The sequence below is a fragment of the Halichoerus grypus genome, chromosome 2, assembly GCF_964656455.1.
Source record: "Halichoerus grypus chromosome 2, mHalGry1.hap1.1, whole genome shotgun sequence".
In the NCBI taxonomy this organism is placed as follows: domain Eukaryota; kingdom Metazoa; phylum Chordata; class Mammalia; order Carnivora; family Phocidae; genus Halichoerus; species Halichoerus grypus.
In genome coordinates, this window is record NC_135713.1 from 82,796,840 (window position 1) to 82,820,815 (window position 23,976).

At 35.3% G+C, this 23,976-nt stretch overlaps 1 long non-coding RNA gene across 1 annotated transcript in view; it reads right to left on the minus strand.

Annotated features, from left to right (window-relative positions):
- Window positions 1–9,823, minus strand: part of LOC118525397 (uncharacterized) — a 108,219-nt gene extending 98,396 nt beyond the window's left edge. Inside the window, exon 1 of the long non-coding RNA XR_013445330.1 lies at window positions 9,767–9,823. This is a non-coding gene — a long non-coding RNA (uncharacterized LOC118525397). The remainder of the gene's footprint in view (window positions 1–9,766) is intronic.
- Window positions 9,824–23,976: the final 14,153 nt, after the last annotated feature.

Here is a 23,976-nt window from a genome sequence, read left to right on the forward strand (position 1 = left end):
GAAGTCTAGTTCAGTGTTTGTTGTCTTTAGAAAGCCTGCTGCACCAGCCACAGAGCTACCCACTCAGATCTCCTTTCTAGAGAGTATGTGACACAGGGGTGCTGTCAGCCAACAGCCTCTTCCACAGCCCCTTTGCAGTCCACCTTGGTATCTAATATGAGACACACTTTCTACAGGCAGCTTTAGCCAATGATGGCAGAGCTGGCAAGTTCCAGGACCTGACCAGTTTTGCCCATCACAGGACTCTCCTAATGGGTAATCTCCTTGGAGCTCCTCCTTGTCAGGACAGATACTGCTTTCAGACTCTCTCCAACCAATTTTGCTCTCGGCCTCCCTCCTGTTATAGATGTCAGACCTACATCATAGTCTGAAGTCTTTCCCTTCTCCTTCACCCTTTCCTCTTTATCTTCAATACATATTCCCTCCAAAACATCTTTTGTGCCTCAAACTCAGTCTTGGCACCTGATTCCAGTGCACCAGAACTGATACCTATGATTACAAGGACTTTAGGAGTCCATTTCCCTACCAAGATGAACTAAGACACTCTTTTAAATAACAAGGCTAGTACATCTCTATGCAAATCAATTGCTGATGACCAGGATTCTTTCTGCTCAGCAGGTGGTCAGCTGGGATACACAATCAATGTTGTTCCACCACAGTACCACTGGAGAGCAATGCTGGTGGCAACAAGGCTGAAAACTATATATAAATACTTCCAGTCTCCTTGCCAGAAAAGCTGGTATGTTCTGTTGTGTCATCCATACCTGTAAAGAACAACCTGTCCCTTTATTTCCATCTGCTGCATGTGACAAAATCAAACCCATGTTTCCTCACTCAGCACATATCCAGCTTTTCTTCTATTAACATGGCTTATCCCCCTTTCAATTCATTAACTCGCTAATGAATTATGAGCCACCAGAGGAAGTATCATATCTAATGCAACATTTGAGATTATTTCAAGACTATGATTTCTCCTCCAAAATATTTCTAACACTATTTAGAAAAACAATCATGCAAATAAGCATGTGGTTGTGTTTTACCTGAACCATTTCCTAGTTCTATTATAAACCTTTGTTTTTCCTTTGCTTTTCAACATGGCATATGTGCTTTTTTTTATACTCTGGTAAAGCAATTTGACAGTTGGTAGCTGTCTGGCTGTTTATTCAACATATGTACCACTTAATGCACAGGTCTTAGTGATACAGTCCCCAAAGTCGGTCCAACTGGGATAAAAGTCAACAAATAGAGCTTTGCAGGGAGAACATTTACTTGGGGAGAGTTAAATATTTGAAAGGTGTTTAACAGTTAAGATTTAAACCTAATGTCATAAGAATTTACAGGGTCAGCATCTCCCTTAGCACCACACATTCTCTTGATTTCACATAGGAGCTCCATATGTTAGGAAATCACCTTTTTTAATTAGATCTCTGTAGCCTCGTTCTAAGTTACCACTGTCACAAGTCTTGGATAAAATCCTATTCTCAGGAAACCTTTCAGTAAACAGTTAGCTGTAGGTTCTTACAAGAAGATATGGAGACAGATTCTCCCAGATTGCAAGTGATTTTAAATTAGCTGCTCTGGAAAGTGGTGGGTGTGGTGTTATTTCAACATCCTTATATGTTACCTGAGCCTTTTCCCCAGGGAAAACAAAATGTGCTCAGTAGTTTGCATTTGTGCAAGTGGAATTAGTTAGGGAGATTTGTGACCTATTCTGGTCTGTCTGGACTAGCAGACAGGATAAAACACAGAAATCCCCAATCCAGTTTGGCCACTGGGACTGCTGAGGTGTGAATTCATCTGACAAGTAAAGCTTCCTGAATATATAGAAACGGTCTTCAAGAAGAGAGAAGAAAGTTAATGGAAAAGTTATATATGAGGAGCTGTTTTGTACCAGATACCAACCTCCCAAAAACCCTAAAGGGAAAGCAGAATTAATATTTTCACTTTATTAGGTGAAAAAATAACAGGCTGAGTGGCAAAGTGACTTTCCCAAGGTGACAAAGATAAACAACAGCACAGCCTAGCTTCAAGTCCCATTATGGATAAAACCAAAGTCCTGTTCTTAACCAGAATCATACACTGTTTATGAGCAATCTAATTATAATGACACTTTGAAACTTATAGAAATTGCAGGGCAACTTAATCTGACATGAAGCTCTTTTGGTCCTGGAGTTAGGCTGTGCTAAATGGAGTTAGCCTATGCTCCAGAGATAAATTAAGTTCTAAAGTCACCAATTCTCAAATTTAGCATATCAGACAAAAATGTTATCATCTGTTTCAAGTTCCCATGGTCCTATGTCTCCTGGCCTACAGTGCTGCCACTGAGGCCCAACCAATCATTCACTCTGTGAGTGTCGAGCTCTCCCTCCTTGGCAGCTGCCACACAGTGAGGCAAACGAGCTGCATGCCTAGAGTTTTTATCCTTCCCCTCTACTTTTAGATTTGAATGGGATAGCTCATCTCAGTACATGGAATCTGGAATGTTCCACATGCAAAGTGGTTGGCATGCAAAGGAACTGTATGGTACGACTTGGAAGTGACTGAGAGTTAACTCTCTATGGTGAAAACATTGACCAACGGAAAAGAGAAGACAGGAGAGAGCCACGTAGATAAATGTCTTCACCTTGCCCCACCACCTAACACGGATCATTCTATGCAACACATCCGGGCGTACACTGTATGAGTAGAAAATACACCTTCCTAGGAACATCAGGGCTTGTTGTGAAGCTGTAGTCAGACACACAAATACAGCATTTTATTTATTTTCTACATCTTTTCCTTGCCTCATTGCCCTTATTCCTAAACCTCTTGTCTTAGGTTTGCACATACGAAATAAAACACTGGCACTTAATCCTCACCTCAGCCTCCATATTCTGAGGAAACTAGCAAGCAAAGCCATTTTACTGAAGGGAAGAATTACTACATGGAATTGTCAAAAATGTAGATATCCTAATGCTGACTTTCTCTACCTTAAACATGAAAACTTGTCTGGGTCATAATTGAATTTCAGATGCTATCTTGTTTCATATTAATCTTGTATTTAAAAGAGATTCTGTGGAATAACTCAAGATGCCCAAGTAGTAAGTTTTTGCTTTCTTCTTCCATGCTAAGAAAACTACAAGTGTGTTATAGTCAGTGATATGTTTACAGCCAGGTAATGAACCATGATTGGTCTAACCCACTTATGACAACAATGTTCCCAAATTTCCAAGCCTTCATTGAAGCAAGAGGTGCCAGCTGCCCTGCTCTGGATGAGATGATTCTGGAAAAGCTTTGTTTAATAATAAAGAAGGATAGATGGGGATGGCTTGATGTCTGATTCTTCCCCAACCTTCTTTCTAGAATGTAGACATGATGCCTGGGGGTGCAGTACCATTTATCTACTAGCTTCAATGGCCATCTACCCCCATATAGTGACAAGTAAGAAGAAGAGTCAACATGTCCAAGACAATGGAACAGACAGAGAAAAGTGTTGGTCTGGACTTTTTGCAACATGAAAAAACAAACAAACAAATAGTCTGTTTAAGCCATTATATAGTTAGGTTTTAGGATACTTAGCCAAATGCATTATTAACTGAATTATATTCTTAGTTTTATATATTGTGTTGACAGTCTCTTAAAATCCAAGATTTCCCATGTGGAATTTCTCTAACAGAGGCAATGACTTCAATCTTATCAAAGTAGGGGAGGGAAGGAAGGAAGGAAGGAAGGAAGGAAGGAAGGAAGGAAGGAAGGAAGGAAGGAAGGAAGGAAAGAAAGAAAGAAAGAAAGAAAGAGAGAAAGAAAGAGAGAGAGAAAGAAAGAAAGAAAAAAAGAGAGAGAGAGGAAGGAAGGAAGGAAGAAAGAAAGAAACTAAAATAGAGCAGAAGCTGAATGTGCAGTAAAGCTGATATACTGCATAACCCACATATTCTAAACACAGTAAGCATAGAATACTGAGTATTTTTCCTATATTGCAAATATGGTTTGACATCTAAGAAAAAGCTAACTATTTCCCCCCAGTATTACAGTTAAATGGTTAAGTCAGTATTTAAACACAAGTGTTACAAGGTTTTAAAATGTGTATTTTTAGCATTATAAGGTTTTCTATCCAAAATATATATTTATTTTGAAAAGTGATGAAATTTTTAACAAAGGTTTATATGAATTATTATAATGATTTCAATTAGTTTTTGGAAGCACTGGCTTTATTTCTGTATTCTTTCTAAGTCCTTAATTTTCCAATTTATATTATGAGTCTCCAATAATAAAAAATAAATTTCCATTTATTTCAATAGGGAGGTTTATTTTTCCCAAGGAATGCCTATTACTGTCTTAGGAAATACTAATATTCCAAGAAACAAAGTCTAGGAAAGCTGTGTCAGCATAAGCACAGGTATTTACTCAACATTTATGTGACATACTGAAGTATGTCACTTACTACAATCATTTATGTACTCATACACACACATAAATATTTCTGTGTATCTAGATATATTTTACACTCATCCAAAAATCTTTAGGTTTGATACTAAGAAAAGGTCAAATGTCTTTTCTTTTAATGCTCTATGTACTTCAGCTTATCAATACATATTCAACTTTAGTTCCTTATTGTCCTTATTAGAAGTTTCCAAGAAGAAAAGAAACACAGGAAGAATTTTCTAATATGCTCAAGTTCACATCATGGGTTTAGTTGAACTAAGACGGCAATTTTTGCTTCCAGTGTATTAATACTCATAGTCACTGGACAATCCTTCTGTAGAATATTCAACCTACTTTCTGGGGTCTCAGAGGTGAGGATGGAGAAAAGAAAGTAGATAATATTTAATTTCCAAGTACAAGCCATTCTAATTTTTTTCTTTCAGTTAAGAGAGGAAACAAAAATATTGTAATGAAAGACCACCACTTGGAAGAAATCATCTCTATTTAAGACTAATTAAAAACTAATCTAATTAGACTAATTAAAATTTGAAATCAGCATTTCAATTAACATAGATTTATTTTGTTTATTTTCAGTTTTGCAAGTTTAGAACAACTATCATATGGGCATAATGGTGATGGAGTTCTTATTTTAATTATGAGTTTTGCTTCTGCAGAAAGAAAATGTAGACTTATCATGCTTTAATAGAAAATAAAAGGAGAAGAGTTCAAACTCTAGATAGTACAATGACTTTCCCAAAAACAGATCTTTTCCTTTTAAGCACCAGATCAATAAATGACCCTTTTGATCACAGAACAAACTAAAACCTCCTCTATATTTTGCTTGTTACTTTCATTTTTTCCCCCAAGAAAAGATGAAGCCACTTAAGTAGCAGACCACAAAAGCGCTGTGGCACTTTCATCCTAGTTAGGAGTTCAAAAAGTAAATAAAACTTTTTGAAACTTATACTTAAGAACAAAGCTAGCACCCAGTAGCTCAATATGCCTTTGGGGTTAGGAGTTTATTCAGAGCATCAAGAATCAGTATTTCCATCTAGACATACAAGTGATCTAAATAGCATTCATAGGACTTTAAAAGCCTTTTTGAAATAAAAAGTAGAGCAAACTACAAAAGTATAAATTCTAAGTTTTTCTACATCATTCCCACTTTGTAGAGCATTTGGTGAGGACGGGGACTGCCAGGACATCATATATCAATCAGATATGAAAGAATACGCTGGTCCACATGGCCAAGGCACAAGAACAGACTAATGAAAACCAAGCTGCAGGCCTCTCCTCTTCAGTTCGCTTTCCGTCAATTTTCACAGGAATCCATTGCGTGAGGACACTTTGTGGGTATTTGCTATCACTGCCAGATCCTTATCTTTCCTTAGTATATCAAAATATGGACTAGTAGAAAGGAGCATAAGTGCTGGAAAGTAAAGACGAACAAGACACGTATATATGGGAAGGACTGAGGCACACATTGGCAGCCCAACTGAATATTTGGTGCAAACTGAACTTTAGGAGAGAAAAGAATAACTCTGCAAAGTTGACATTTCTGTTTCTTTTAACAGGTAATTTGGAGCATTTGGCAGATAATAGGGATTAAGAAGTTTCAGTAGTGAGTTTTGTAATATCAAGTAATAATACTTTTGAATGTATTTTAAATATGAGGGAAAAGTATAAAATCTCTCCATACCTCCCCCCTTGAGCATATCAACAAAATAAGGCATCCACTCAACGGTTTAATTGGTTCATTTCTGTATTTTTGAATACAAAAAGCTACTGAGAGTAAGTCAAGAGTTCCACATTTTGATTACCTGTTATTTATTTCCTCTTGGCCCTAAGCAGATTCAATACCTATTTTGCTCTCACCATCACAGTTAAACTCACCCATACAATTGAGTACTGAAATCTAGTTGGAAAGAAAAAAAAAAAAAAAAGCTTAGATATTTATACGGAAAACGTGCCCTGAAGAAAAAGCCACTATAATGTCAGAACCAAAAAATGGCAATTTTGTATTTGAGCATTTCTTACTGAAAATGTTAATTACAAAATGTGCCAACTAAGATTTGCTCTGTCATTTACCAGCACAAGATCTCATTTGCTCCTTTGTCTTGCTATACGCCCCTACTGCAGTCTGAATGAGTGATGTTCTTGAATTACTGCTCTTTCCAAATTCTTTTTCCTCTGCTTTCCTTACTTTACTAGTTCTCAGGTTTCTGTCTCCATTGTTCCCGTAGTCTGGTACTCCTTCTGGAATTGTAGCTTTATAAAATGCTGTAGCGATGGGTTGCAGGATTTTTTCCCTCCACTTGTATACTGCCAAGGGACTCTTTGAAGACCCTACTTTTACCATCAAGAACTAGGGAGGCAGACCTGGTGGCCTTAAGGGATTTAATTAGAGTTCACCAAGTCAGAATCTCCAAGCTCTCAAAGACCTAATTTAAATACAAGTTCACTCACTTTTTCAACTATTTCTTAGGCCCTTATTAAAATTTCAGGTTATTAAAGGGAACATCCTGCGTTTTGCAATACCCAGAAAATAAACCTGGGTTATGCAGAATCTCAAACATCCTCTAGGTGTAAATGCAAAATTCTGCCAATCGCTAGGGAAATAATAATGAATTAGTAATATAAATTATTGAAACAACCATTGTGGAATTTTGTTGATCATGATCAATTACATTTATATGGATAGAACCTATTTTATAGGAGACAGTTAAACACTGGTAGTAGATCAGTGAGAGAAAATATGTAATTAAATGCATTTGTGGTCAGTTGTCCTATTATTGCCTTATATAAAAATGATAACTATTATGGCTACTCTTTAGGTCGTCTGATATCCCTTTTGTTAAGCTGTCAGCCAGAATCCTTGTTAAAAGCTCATGACAAATTACACCAATTTACAAAAATGTTCTGGTCAATCAAATTTCTGTTACACATGGATATGATAGGAGAGCCACATATAACATGATTTCTGATTGACGACATTGAGATTTGAGGAGAAAAAAAAAAAGTGCTGGTCTTTTCTTGCCCTTTCCTTTCTGCATTAAGAACTGTGTCTTAATTAGACCTTCTAACCAGAGATTGACTTAAAACACAAATTAACCACACCATGGTGTCAAACTTAAACAGCTAACCACATTAAAATCCACGGAGCTTTGGCATGAAGAAAAATAGCTACAATGGAAAGCGCCACTAAGCCAGCTGTCACATAAGTAGGAGAAATGGGCAGAAGGAAAGCAAACAGGTTGCTTTGACACCATTCAATTGTCAGTCTTCATATAAAGATCAAACAAAACAGAAGAAATTCATAGGGGGCAGGGAGATGGAAAGAAAATGAGAGCTTTGCACCTTCTATTTGATTTGGGGTGTAATTTACAAAACACATCAACATTGTTTTTGTTGCTTTAAAAAAAAAATTCGACTAGAAAGAATCTTTCTTAGTGAAATAAATAATTGTGAGAACTCTGTCACAGCCATTGTTTTCAATATTTCTCAGCTCACATCCCTGTAGTATTTTCATATAATTAGCATATTAGCTTTCTCAAAGTTAACCTTCACCATGGCTTTAATAAGTGGATTGAAGATCTGGGTCTTTTCACAGAGCTGACTGGTGAGAAAGAAATTTAGGTCATCCGTACACTTTGGATTTTTTATTATTTATATGCTTTTAAGTAGGCATAAAATCTTAGGTACTTTTCCATCTATTTGATTCATATAAATATGAAATATTTTATGCCATTTACACTATAAGTCAAGTTATATTTTAATCCTGATTATTTTCCGGCATCACTGCACAGAAAAATAGTGAAGTTATAGTCTTATAAAAGTACACTAATTCTCTGTTACAACATTACAAGACTAGTTTATTGGTATAAATTCACATGAACTTCCCAAGATGAGATATTTTTCATAATTTAAAATTTTAAAGTTATGGTTTATAATGATCACCCTGGAGCAGAAAAGGAAAATCTGTTTCTTCAGTAGATGTGTTAAAAATTCTTTCCATTTGCTTTCCACCAAAAAGATCATGCTTAAGTACTTTCATTTAATATAAAATATTTTTCAGGTTTGCCTTGTTATTTAACGAAATTCAAAATCAGTTTGCAAAGGCAATCGCCCCATTCGCCCAACCCTCTAAAAAAACTTGTCATTTCATGACAAACATAGATTTCCTGAGAGATGGAAAACATTCACTGTGAAAATTGCTATATTTATCCTTGAGACATATTTGGTAAAATTCACTAATTTGCCCAGTGCATAATTTCAGTATGTTCATGGAAAAACAAACTGTCTTACCAATGACTTTAAAACAGAATCCCTCTGCTCTCAGAATTCAATGGAAGCAAGTGCTATGTAAATACTAATGATTGAATGTGATCTTCCCAGGCAGTGGGAAGAAAAATGCTCATTTTGATCACATACACTGAGGCGTGCACACACCCATGTGTGTGCGTGATTTTTCAGGGAAGACCTTTATAAGATTGTCTAAAAAATAATCAGAACAATAGTTTACAGGTAAACAAGTCAGAGAGCAAGATGGAGACAACAAAGTATGAGGACTGCTTTTCTTAATCACATAGGTCAGATGTTATTTGTCCCCAAATGGTCTCTGAAGATTCTAGTTGTACTTAATTTGTTTTAATATGATGTTGCAAAATTTACTTTAATGATGTGCTAAAAGTCAACAGAAGTCTATCTTTGGTTCCTTCTCATATCACTTTTAGTTTTATATAGGCTTGTTTATGAAGAGGAAATGAATTTCCCAAATTTGAAGGTGAATATAGACTTTCAGCTTGGAATGTGCTTCCAGTCTCCTGTTCCTAGAAGATTCATCTCCTCAAATTCATGTCCAGATTACCTTTGGTCCATTATAAATTAAAAGTAATTAGACAGTGTATTTAATTTAAAATAAACATACAGATTTTTCTGTTTGATTTTCACTGTTCACATATGAATGGGTACTGCATATTTCTCTAAATTATTGTGTAATAGATTTCACAAAGAATTATCAACAAAACACAAAAAATATTCATAATCTAACCATTTCTTCTACTTACAATTCCAACATCTAAAGAGGCAGGGAAAGGTAGCTAAATTGAGTGATAGGGCCAAATTGACTGTAGTAGGCTAGAATATATAATTTAACTCCTTGCACACCAAAATGATAGTGAGCAAACTAAGGGTAACTGGTATAGACTGAATGTTTGTGTACCCCCCAAATTCATATGTTGAAATCCTAATCCCCAGTGTGATAGTGTTGGGAGGTGGGCCTTTGTGAGTAGTTAGGTCATGAGGGTGGAGCCCACATGAATGGAGTCAGTCCTCTGATAAAAGAGATCCCAGAGAGTTTTCTTACCCTTTCTGCCAGAAGATAGCCATCCATAAGCCAAAAGCAGCTCTCATCAGGCAGTGAATCTTCTAGCGCCTTGATCTTGAACTTCCCAGTCTATAGAACTGTGAGAAATAAATTTCGGTTGTTTATAAGCCACCCAGTCTATGGTATATTGTTATAGCAGCCCAAACGAACTAAAACAATGGCCATGGCCTAACTCATGTATATTTTTGGGAAATACTTGCCTTTATAAAGAAAACCCCATTCTATATATATGCCTCTTTTGACTAGAGTATTTGAATTTATACAGTTCTCACTGTATCCTGATCAACTGAAAATATAATTCAAAGAAATCAGTATATAAAGTAGGAGACATGAAATCCAAAAATCATAAAAACTCATAACAATGAGTGTGAGTATTGCTGGGTGGAGAAGCTTTCCTGAGTTTTTTAAGATTCTATCACAATACTCTATTAAACTAAGACATCCAGGGAAAACCTAGGAAAAGTCCAGAGCCCAAGATTAAAATCACAGAAGGGTTTCAAACAGAGATTGACTAACTGGAAGGTAAAAAATTAAAATAATGTATTCACAGTCCAAGAAACTGCTAGCTATGGTTGATAAAACATTTTGAGCATTATCATGAAGGAATCAAAATAGACCTACAATCTACCAGTTTTCCATGCTTATTCTAATTCTTACTCTCTTCATTTGAATTCTAGGCGACTGCATCACCTACTTACACAAAGGCCCATGATTTTAGGGAAAAATAAAAAACTGGAATCCACAGAAATAGCCACTCAGTCCTTAAGCCTCCTGCATCCTCCTGCATCCTCAAAGACGTATGATTTTATACACTCATATTTTAAAGTCTTGGTTTAATACTTAATGACAGATTCAAATTGATTACATCAAGACCATCTCTGTTTTCCCCTGATAATACCCAGACAAAAAACTTGAACTAAAGGTAAAAGAATTTCCAACTCTGCAATTTTCTTATAGTTTACTTGTGCTAGCTTTATTAGTATTGCCTTCAATATGAGCTTTCTCTATAGGATTCTTTTAATTCATCAGTAATCTTTGGAGAGTTAAGTTAGGTAAAACCAGAAAAAATAATATATCAATCTTCATAATCGGATACCCACAAACTACAATATGTAGTAAGACATGGAAAGCAAGTCAACAATTGAGTGTACCATAAGATAATGTGGAGCATCCTCCTCCTGCCCTTAGAATACCTCACATACAGTATGTAATTTGTGACTTCCTGACGTTTTGTCCAAGAATGGGTGCCAGAGTTGCTCTTTACATCAAATATGAAAAAAGTTTGAGTTTTTATGCAAACTAGATGCTATTAAAGTTGTATCTTCTTCTAGCCTTCCAACATATTGCATTGGGTACTCGTCTGTGGTCGATGCACACCACCCCCCTCCGCCCACAGAATGGAGCCAGTAACTGTGTAATACTACCAGACTGATATTCATAAAACTCTACTACAGATGTGTCAGTTCTCTCAAGTATTTACATCATGATTCATCATGGATTTCCTCTACAAGTTCATTTTATTCCAACATTCAGAGTTTTAATATCATCTGTCCTCGGTCCCAATCACTCCTCAACACTGAAATCCTGTTTCTCTGATCCCCTTCGCCACCACACAAAGGAGTTTTTTTCTAAAACTGTCTTCCTTTTTTTCCTATACTCCAGACCAAGTTCCACTCTTTGAAGCTTTCTGTAATCATTTGAGTACACACTGCTTATTCTATTTATTAAATTGTATTGCTCATTGTACCATATAAATTATTCATTCATTTGAAAACGCTATCTTTGGCCTCCTTCTGCCCTCTCCCCAAACCATCTTCTTGTCTTTAGTCTTTTTTTCTTATTTGCATAAAGCACTTAAATGCTTGCCCATAAGATAAAGTAAAAGAATGTTTAATATGTTGTTTTGATAGGTAGATGGCTAAATTTTGGGTAACAAAACCCAACATAAGAGTGACTTAAACTAAATCAAACTAATTTCTTCCTAATTTAACAGTCTGGGGAAGACAGCTTAGGATCATAATGGAAGCACTACTTCCAGGATCATCAAGGCATCCAGAATCCTTCTACATTGCTGCTTTGCTATATGTAGACTACACCCTTGCTTCCATGATCCAAGCTGGTTCACAACCCTGAACATATTCTAAAATGCAGAATATAGGAAAGAGAGAAGGGAGAACAGCCTCTCCTGTGAAGGACATCTCACTTCCTTACACCACATTGTCCTAAATTTAATCAAAGCCACACCTAGTAGTAAGGAGACCAGGAAATATAGTGTTTATTCCAATGTATGCCCAGCTACAAATTAGGTATTTTGTTACCAAAAGAGAAGTGACTGGATATAAGTAGACCCAAGCTCTGTTATACAAGGACTACAGTGATCTTTTCCTATTTTAACTCCATGCCTATCTCCCTAGTATTTTCATTCTTTTTACTCCCTCTACTTTAGAAATAATAATTTTTTTAGTTCCTCAATCTCCTCCTTTTTCCTGAATCACACTATGTTTATGTCTTCACGTGCTAACATCTATTCATTCTTCACCCCTCACCTTAAGATCACCTCCTCAAGAAGTCCTGCATCAAATTGAGTCTGATTATAAAGTCCAATAGCTCTCTGACTCCTTTGATACATTCATTGTACTTCTGTTTGCATGTTTAACGCTTGCTATTTTTTATTGAGAAGTCCAATCAATAAAAACAGGTCAGTGTAACAGAAGTTCAAAGTACCTTGAGAAAAGATTCATCATAGAAAGTGAGAAAAGACTTCAATTTGAAAGTTCATTTTGGAAGCTGAATTTTGATCTGTGTAGGCACAGAGAATGGGAAAAGGACTATAAAGAATACAACTCATTTACTGGATGAGCTGGATGTCATTGAAAGACCCAAGTTTATTTTTTCTCACTATTGGTTTGCAAGCTCACTCAGTGGATCTATTTATCACTGTCCCTGGAATAAAATCTCAGACAAGTCCCTTATATTTTTAGTCACTCATAGATAATTGAAATGGCCAGTTCATTCAAATAACCCCTGAACTCTGGCTAGTCCAATATACTTTGATAACTTTAAACTACTATCCAATTTAAACTATTTCCAGGACCTTGAAAACCTGGATTAGAGGAGAGAAATTAGGAATAAAGAACTTATTTTTATATAGATGGTAGCATTATAATGTGACATTGGTACCCTCTGGATAATTGTTGAGTCATGGCTATTTTCTCTTTCACTGGGGAATTTTGTAGATTCCACAGAAATGCTTCTGCCTGAACTCTCCAACCATAGCTCCCATAGTGCTGGCACTAGCTGGCCACTTAGTACTCCTCATCTCAATTTTCTTCTGGTATAGCTTAAACGTGGCTGATGGGCGAGTCCTCCTAGAATGAGCATTACTATCTCTTAGGTGAACTGCAGAGATAAAGAAACACCTCACTCTAGAATGAAGGAATATCTGATTCCTCTTGTAGTTATAGTCTTTGTGGCCTCAAAACTAAAAGAGAGGCACTCATCTAACATATTTTAAGGGGGGAAAAAAGCAAGGTTAATCTGGGAATATCTAGTCACCCTCTATTTGGAGATAACCCAATAACCACCTTGACAGATTCATTAAGATTCATTCATACAAACAAGTATAAAATTGAGAGATAAAGCTGAAAAGGGATTCTTAAAGATCATTCTTAAGAGTTGAAATTTGGACCTATAAGCTCAATAGAACTACCATAGAATTTACTGTGAGATTATTTTTAAAAACACATTATATTCCCCATCACACTTTTGTAATCACTTCAAACCTTGAGAATGATAAAATCTGCTGTAGGGACATTTCCATTAGTGACTCTATTATAATGTGATAGAATTGGATAGTCCCATTGGATTTATATAACTCTGCATTTGGTTCCAAAATTATAGAATTTCAGAGTAAAGAAATCATGAGCACAATCTTTATTGATAATGCAATGAAAACAATTTTACATGAAATTCCTGTGTCACATAAAAATAAGAATACTGCTAATAAGGACAGCATGGTATCCTCTAATATAATTTTTTGATTGAAGTCATGTAATCTAGCTGAAGGAAAGTGCAAAGAAGAAAAAACCCACAAAATAATTTAGATAGGTCAATATGAGTCCTTCCTTATGAACATTCTTTTGAAGGAACTATCCTTATCATACAATTCTAAGTCCTTATAAAACAGAAAGGGAGTTGGGAAGTCATATGACTTGATTCTACAAGAACCAGTTAGTAAATCTGACTAATACTGGCATAGATATGATAATCAAATCCAGATCTATTAATGACACTGCCATGAGAAGCATATAAATATAAAAATAAAAGGACAAGAATAGAGCCCTAGGGGACCACACATTTTACAGTAACTGTTTCTGATGAGCTGCTACCCAATATAGTATGCTGTGTCTGCTGACAAAGATAATTACATTTCAAACCAATTTAATGCTGTCTCAGAATTCCAACTCACGTTTCTGAAAGTTCTAACATATATCACTGTCTACTGTGTCAAAGGTGAGTGATAGATCTAACTTTGGGTGTACGCATCCCTTCTTTCTCAGGAACTCTTACATGTCACTGAAGATAAACAAGTAGCAGTCTCTGGTAACTTAATGGGCACTCCAAAATCCATGTTAGAATTTTATCAAATATTAATCATAAATAATTGTGTCTTCAGGCAAAATATCAAACATGTTTCCATTCTGTTTTATTTTTTTTTTCTATAAGAGACAAGAACTGGAAAATCTATATCAGAATCTAGCAGGCACATGGTTGATAATCCTCAAATGTTTGTTGAATGAATGTATGCATACATGTTTATTTAATAGTCAATGAACTAGAGAAACAAAAGGCATGTGAAATATTAGTATGCTAATAGGTTATGGTATTCTCATTTCTACTAAAAATTATATTCTATATATAATTACTTAATTACATGTATGAATAGGGACAAATAAGCCCTTAAAATAAAATAAAAAGCAAGAAAATAAAACTAAATATGTAACAAAGACTCCCCCAAAACATGCAGAGAATTTCTTGTGTATTTCTCCAAGACTTGTTTTGAATTAACACTTTTAAGAATAAAAAATAGGAAGAAGATTTTATACCTGTAGTGGGTATAAACCAAAAGCCATTAAGTTCAGGCGTGTGTGAATAAAAATTGCTTTCACTATTTTCTTTCAATCAATGACTTATATTCCCCAATCCCCACTGAAATGTGGGAAAGTCAGCTCTATTCATTCCATCTGCTTCCCTCCAAGATGGTGGAAACGCCCACACTCATCAGTCAACACCAACTACCACAACAACATGCTCTGTCTCAGTCCTCAGAGTCCCTTCAGTTTTGCCATTTCTGCTGTTTTAGTGCCCTTTTCAGCACCTAGTATCCAGTCTGCAGGGAGCTGCCACAAAAATCGGCTCATTTTCGTTTATACACCAATTCTTTCTCTCCCAAAGTCCTTGGGAGTATATTTAGCTTGAAAGACATCTCCCTCTTTTTCTCTCTTCAAACTCTCCAGGACACATAATTTATTCTTAATGAAACTGGTTTTAGTCAAGATAAGCCAGGAAGGAAAATGTATTAGTTAAGAACAAGTTGAGTTGCTATCACAAAGTAATCAATAATACGGAGACTGAAATAATTCAGTTCATTTCTCTTTCATATAATATACACAGATAAAGGATCCTTTACTAATAGGGGAGCTCTACTATCTTCACCCCAGGTGGCTCTGTTTGGGGATCGAGATGGTTGTTCAAGCGCTCATCTCCTCCAATGGAAAGGAGAAAGGGACTTAAGGGGAACATGTGCATATTTCTTTATAGGGACATAATTTGGAATAAAGACTGGTTTCACAGATGTGTGGCCAGTGCAGTCACATTGGCATTATGCTCAGAAGGGAGCCCCAGGCTGGGCTTTAATGCTCTGCAGCCACCATATTATTTTTTTAATTATTAATAATTTTATCTTTGAATTTCTGTTTTGCAAGAGAAGTTCAATGGGACAATGGAGCATGTGCTAGGGGCATGGAGCCTTGGCTCCCTATTGATTCTACCTCCCTGTGATGTCCCCTCTTGAGACAGCCTTGGACACTCTCAGCCTCACCCCACTCAGCAACTGCTGCTTTCCCCCACCCCCAGCAGGGCTTCGCCTATTATAAATAAAGTTTTTTTTTTATTATGTTCAGTTAGCCAACATATAGTACATCATTAGTTTTTGATGTAGTGTTCAATGATTCATTAGTTGCATGTAACACCCAGTGCTCATCACATCACGTGCCCTCCTTAATACCCATCACCCGGTTACCCTGTCCCCCCACCCCCTCTGTAACCCTGTTTGTTTCCCGGAGTTGAGAGTCTCTCATAGTCTGTCTCCCTCTCTGATTTCTTCCTCCTCAGTTTTCCCTCCCTTCCCCTATGGTCCTCTGTGCTATTCCTTATATTCCGTATATGAGTGAAACCGTATGATAATTGTCTTTCTCTGCTTGACTTTCACTTAGCATAATACCCTCCAGTTCCATCCATGTTGATGCAAATGGTAGGTATTCATCCTTTCTGATGGCTGAGTAATATTCCATTGTATATAAGAACCACGTCTTCTTTCACTTTATTAGGAACTGTCAATCTGTTTTTCAAAGTGGCCACACCATTCTACAGTGTTACTGGCAATATATGGGAGGTGCAGTTGCTCCACATCATCATCACACTTGATATTGTCAATATTTTTTATTTTAGCCACTTTCATAGGTGTGTAGTGGTATTTAATTTGGGTTGTAATTTAAAATTTCCTAATGGAAAATCATGTTGAATGTATTTTATGCACTTATTCTCCATATTTATATCCTCTTTGGTGAAATATTTGTACAAGTTTTTGACCATTTTTTAATTGGGTTGTTTCCTTATTGTTGAGCTCTAAAAAGTCTTTATATTTTCTGGATATAAATTATTTGTCAGATACGTGACTTGGAAATATTTTCTCCTGGTCTGTAACTTGGCTTTTTATTCTCTTGACAGATTAGCAAAGAAAATTTTCTAATTTAGATGAAGTCCAATTTTTCTGTTGTTTTTCTTTTATGGTTTATGTTTTTAGAGCCATTTCTAAAATTTCTTAGCCTAACCCCAAGTGAAAAAGATTGCCTCTTCTGCTTTTTTATTAAGAGTTTACAGATTTATGTTTTACATTTATATATACGATTCATTTTGTATTAATATTTATATAGGGAATAAGATTTAAGTCCAGGTTTATGTGTTTGCAAACAGATGACCAATTGTTCCAACATTGTTTATTAACAAGACCAATCTTCTCTGTTTAATTGCTCTGCACCTTTGTCAATAATCAAATGGCCATATTCAGTAGGTCTATTTCTTTACTCTCTATGTGGTTCCATTGATTCTTCTGTCTTTTTGCCAATACTACACTGTCTTCATTAGTGTTTATAATGTCTATTGATCAATTATTTTTTATTCAAATAAGTTTGTTTAGTAGCATGTTTTCTGTGGGTAGATGATGTTATCAGAGCCCTTGGAGAAAAGAAGGTTTGATTTGGTTGGGATGGGAAAATGGCTAGAGAGGACAATGCTTATCAGCACGTCGTACAGAGTGTATATGTGGACCCGACCTCCAAGATTAGGATAAGGAGCGTATCTAGAAGTGGGTGGATATTAAAGGCTGATATTGCTCCCTTGCTCTTTTTTTTTTTAATATTTTATTTATTTATTTAATTGACAGAGAGAGAGATAGCATGAGAGGGAACACAAGCAGGGGAAGTGGGAGAGGGAGAAGCAGGCTTCCAGCCAAGCAGGGAGCCTCATGTGGGTCTCAATCCCAGGACCCTGGGATCATGACCTGAGCCGAAGGCAGTAGCTTAACCAACTGAGCCACCCAGGTGCCCCGATATTGCTCACTTGAAAATGAACAACAATCATTCTTTGTGTATCCTCGTGGAGTTTCACTCTATCCGTGTGCATCCTAATCCACAGAAGATACTGAAGGTCACAGATGCAGATATCTAGACCAGATATAACTCCCTCTATTTTGGAACTATTTGCTGAAATTTCTAGCTGTCTCCATTTCTCTGAACTCCAATTTCCAGCTCCTAAACTCAACAAGGCCACCAGACTGTTTGGATTCTCTTTGGTGTGCCCACAGTCTGAAAACTGCCACCAACCAGAAATCCTAAGTGATATTAGGGCTTACCATCTTTGTTTTCTTTTTCTCAAGGATAAGTCCTTTACTGTCACTGTCCAATGTATGAAACAGTTGCTTCATATAGTTTTCCTGCTTTCTAGTTGTTTACCTTGGAAGGTTAAGGCCAATACTTATTTCTCAATCAAAGCAGGAAGCAAAAGTCATTTTTTATTTATTGAATGTTAGGTTAGGTATGTGTGCATGTTTGTGTGAATAACAGAATTGTTATAAATATTTATATTCAGATATTTGAATGAATATAACTTTTCTCCACATGATTGCTAAATTGGGTAAGGGTATGGGAACTTTCTAAGACACATTTTTGCAGAGTGGTTTTGCCATTTTCATTCTCACTACCAATGGATGCCAGTTCCATCTGCTCCATATCTATGATTGGTATCATCAGTTTTTGTTTTGTTTCCATTCTATGCAGTGTGACTTTAACTTACATTTTGCTAATGGTTAATGATATTGAGCATTTTTTGTGTGCTGATTTCCCATCTGTATATTTTCTCTGGTGATGTGTCTGTTTAAATCATTCAAACATAATTTTAATTGAGATGTTTGTTTCTCATTGTTGAGTTTTGAGAGTTCTTTATGTATTCTGGATACAAATCCTATACCAGAGCAAATATTTGCAAATATTTCACCCAGTTTGTGGCTCATGTTTTCATCCCCTTAACAGTATCTTTCAAAGGCTTATATATTTAATTTTGATAAAATTTAACTTTGCAATTTTTTTAACAGATCATGCTTTTTGTTTGTTTTACCTAAGGAAGATTTACCTAAGTCAAGATCACAAAATTGTTTCCTATATTTTTCTTGAAGTTTTCTAATTGTGTGCATTACATTTAGTTATATGATCCATTTTGAGTTAATTTTTGCTATGTATCATGTTCTGTTTTTTTAACGTATAGAGATCCAATTTTTCCAGCACAATTTGTTGAAATCACAATCATTTCTTTATTGAATTGCCTTTATATCTTGTCAAAAGTCAACTAATTATATTTGTGTAGGTTTATTTCTGGACTCTGTATTATGTTCCATCGACCTATATGTCTATCATTTTATCAATATTATACTAACTAGATTATTCAACTTCTTGGTAAGTCTTAAAATAAGGTAGTGTAAGTTCTAAACTTCATTTTTTATTTTTGTTTATGCTTTTCTAGTTACTGTGTCTTCCTAAATACATTTTAGAATTAACTTGATAATCCAATCTTAATTGGTTTTTTTGAGGGGGAACTGCTTTGAATCTATGTATTATTTTGGAGAGAGGTGACATCTAAGCAATATTGAGTTTTCCAACCCATAAACACATATTTCTCCATTTGTGTCTTCCTGATTTATTTCATGTTTTATAGTTTTCACTAACAAGTCTTACATATATTTTATTAGATTTGTATATAAGCACATTGTTTTCAGCACAATTATAAGTAGTGTATTTTAATTTAAATTTCCAATTGTTTATTAGTTATATAGAAATAACTCATTTTTGTATATTGACTTAGTATTCTACAACCGCGTTAAACTCACTTATTATTTTTAATAATTTTGCTGTAGATTCTTTGAAGTTTTCTATGTAGACGACATGTTGACTGTGAATGGAAACAGTTTTAGTGCTTTTTTGCCCACCTTGTGTGTTTTTAATACATTTTTTAACCCTACTGTATTGTTAGAACTTCCCATAGTATGTTGAATAGGAGTGGTGAGGACATTTCTTATTTAGTCCAAATCTTAGGTGAGAAGAATTTAGTCTTTAACCGTTAAGGACAATGTTACCTGAAAGATTTTGTGAGGATATCCTTTATCAGGATGAGGACACCCCCTTTTACTCATGGTTTGCTAAGAGTTTTCGATCATGAATCAATGTTGAATTTGGTCAAATGCTTTTTCTGCATCTATTGAGATCAGGAGTATGTTGGTAAATGTTTAACAACTGACATTCTGGGGAGAAGAAAACTATGAATAGTGCTCCTATGAACATTCATGTATAAATATCTACTTACATATCTGTCTTCAAGTCACCTCAGTTTTCTTCTGATTAGTGTTAGTATGACATGGTTTTTTTCATGCTTTTATATTTAACTATTTGTGTTTTTGTATTTTTGTAGGCAGCATATAGTTGGGTTTTGCTTTTTTTAACCCATCTAAAAAAACAAACAAACATTTGTTTTAAATTTATTTGAGGTGCTTAAGTCATTTGTATTTAATGTGTTATTGATATTCTTTAGTTTAAATATACCAGGTATCTAATTGTAGTCTATGGTATCATCTTTTTCTTGCACCATTTTTTCCTTTTGTCCTGCCTCCTTTTGGATTAATTTTATCTCTCTTATGATTCCTTTTTTTTTTTTTTTTGATCACTTAAGGTTGATGAACTATATCTCTATCAAATGTTCCTTCAAGTAGTATTACACCATTTCAAATAGAGCATAAAAATCTCAAAAGAGTATATGTCAATTATCTCCTTCTTGGCTTTTGTGTTACTGTCATACATTTGTTTCTATCTATGTTATAAGCCCTATAATACATTATTATTTTTGTTTTAAGCTGTCAATTATCTTCTAACATGATTTTTTAATAAAAAATCAATTATTTTACATTTACCCTACCTTATTATATTACCACAAATAATTATACTTAATTGCCTTTCTAATGCTCTTCATCTTTGTGGAGATCCATAGTTCTAGATGGACTTTTTTCTTTCTGACAGATGGACCTTTTTTTTTTTTTTTTTAATTACTTCATTCAAAACTGAAGGCAAAATAAAGATTATTTAAGATATATACAAACTCGGGTGCCTGGGTGGCTCAGTTGGTTAAGCAACTGCCTTCGGCTCAGGTCATGAACCTGGAGTCCCAGGATCGAGTCCCACATGGGGCTCCCTGCTCAGCAGGGAGTCTGCTTCTCCCTCTGACCCTCCCCCCTCTCGTGCTCTCTCTCTCTCTCATTCTCTCTCTCTCTCAAATAAATAAATAAAATCTTTTTTTAAAAAAGATATATACAAACTCAAAGAATTCACCATTGCATACTGCTATCCAACAAAAATATAATGCAAAGCACATATATAATCTTTAATTTTATAATACAAAGCTAAAAAGATTGAGTTCAATTTTAATAATATATTTTATTTGACCCATTGTAACCAAAATATTATTTCAAGATAGTACCATTAAAAAATAACAAAATATTTTGGGGCGCCTGAGTGACTCAGTTGTTAAGTGTCTACCTTCAGCTCAGGTCATGATCCCAGGATCCTGGGATTGAACCCCGCATTGGGCTCCCTGCTCAGCCAGGAGCCTGCTTCTCCCTCTCCCACTCCCCCTGCTTGTGTTCCCTCTCTCACTGTGTATCTCTCTGTCAAATAAATAAATAAAATCTTTAAAAAATATAACAAAATATTTCACATTATTTTTTGCACTAAATCTTCAATATCTGATGTGAATTTTATAATTACAGCATATCCTAATTTGGCCTAGTCACATTTCCATGCTCAAAAACCAGGCACGGCTACTGGCTATTGTTTTGGACATCATAGGTCTAAACTATCATGATTGGCTTAAAACAGCCATGGTCACTTTCCTAGGGTTGGAAATAGGAACCCTAGGCAAGATAGAAAGTACTTAATGTATATTTTGTAGGCAATTATCAATGTGTAGGACACAAAACTCATATCTCCTTTTCCTATGACTTCTCAGTTATAATAATTATAACAATTATACCATTCTGAATGTATGATCATCTTGGATTTATGTTGCCTAAAATTTTTGATAAGGTAGGACTATATCTACAAGGGGCTATGAAACCAGCTAACCAAGCTTTATGTGGTGACAACTTATTACCACTTTCCTTAGTTCTATAATACAAAAAAACTGAACAAATTATCCATGTACTGCATGTACCTAGTACCTGGCCCAAACCTCTCAGCAAAAGTGTGCTGACATAGATTTTCTGCTCATGACCTAATTGTTGATGGCATTCAATTCTTAAGAAATCTTTCTCTAAAGTCTTGCAAGCAAATAAGTATAAATTACTCAAATCTCTAATTCGTCAAGTTCTTTGGTTACCCATTTGTACTACATGTGCTCAGGTGTTAGAGTGAAGAGGAAAGATTTACCTGGTTGATAAACCTCCTGTTAACCTGAAACAGTATATCTACTCTGGAACCTGCTTCTTTGGAAGGAATGAAGGGGTGACATTTAAAATCAATGCTCCCAGTAGTCTAGCAGATTCTCTGATAAAAGATTTCCCTTCACAGAACTATTGAGGCTTTATACTAAAATATGCAAACATTTAAAACAATATGGTTTAATATGATAACCCATGTATATACAATCACCCCACATTAAGCAGATATTTAAGCAGTAAAATTTGAGATCTGATATGGAAGCAGATGAAGTGGCACATAGAGCATTGTCCTCTAACATCCTTCATCTTCTAATTTTATTTTTAGAAAAAATGGACAGTTCTTTATCTCTTTCAAAATTACATAGAAAAGGATTACTGTAATTCTATAATTCAATAAACTAAGCTAAATTAAACTATGCATAGCAGCCTTGCATAATAAAATAGCTTATTACACATAGACATGTATACAAGACATGATATCCAAATGTTTTTAGTGGCAGCAATATACCTTTGTTATCAGTATTTTCATTCAATTGCAGTACTTAAAAAAAATCTCAAAGTCTTTATACTATGGAAAAATAAATGCTTTCTGGAAAATCAATTAAAAATTTAATAAATTATGTAACAGTTAACTTCCAGCATCTTATAGTTTTATTTAAATAGTTAAAAGTCACAATATAGTCTATATGATAAAAATAATCAGTTGAAACATTTTAGAATCTTTTGCCAGTATATTATTCATATTCAGAGGCCACATGAAACTCAGATTGTTTTTCAGTATTCATCACTGGGGTATATTGGCGTAATTTTTTTAAATGGAGAAATACAAAATAATATTCACATGATGAGAAATAGTTTTATCAAAATAAAATAATAATATTGAATTGTTCTGCATTGATCATAACTGGATTAAAATACTCTTAATTAAACCCCTCTTAGATTACATTATAATGTGACACCTAAAAGATACATTTTAGAAAATATATATTTGAGGGAAATGCTCCATAAGGGAAGCTAAGCATCAAAATCTCAAGCTTGAAGTCTTACATACTGTCTGCTCTGAAAAAGCATAGAGAAAAAAGTTGGTAAGACCACCTCACAAATCTTTATCAAGGGTTTCTCAACCCCATCACTATTGACTGGAAAATTGATGTGGGAGCTGTCCTGTGCCTTGTAGAATATTTAGTAGCATTCCTGACCTTTACCCCTTAGGTGCCAGTATACCCATCCAACAGTAAAAGCATTACCAAATGTCCCCTGGGTGATCAGTGGTGAATACACTCCTACTTGTGAACCATAACTAGTCCCTAGCACCAGTTAAACCTGAAGCATACATCCAAAAGTAAATAGTCTCAAACTCACAACTGAGCCTCTCAGAGTGCCTAATGAGTTTTATATTCAAATACATGTGAAAAAATGTATGTATCAATATTTTTTAAAGGTCTACAGGATATTCACTGAGAGGAAATTAAAATGAAGTGGTCAGAGGGAAGCTGGGAAGATGGCAGAACAGGATGACCCTAAGCTCACCTTCTCCTACAGATACAACTAGATAACACTCACATGAGCATAAATAGCCCAGAAATTGACCCAAAGACTGGCAGAACAAACTCCACAACTAAAGGTAGAAGAGTCCACAATGAAGAAAATAGGAAGGGTAGAGATGTGGTATGGGAGGGAAGAGGAAGGTGGCTATCTGTAGTTGGGGGTAAGCCAGGGGCACGGTGAAGGGTGAGAAATAGAGTATCACACAGGGGAAATGCACACAGGGAAGATGAATCCCTTTAACATCTGGCTTTGAAAGTGACAGGGGCTGAATTTCATGAGTTCTTACAACCAGGAGGACTTAAAGTCTAAAATTTTAGAAATCAGCAAG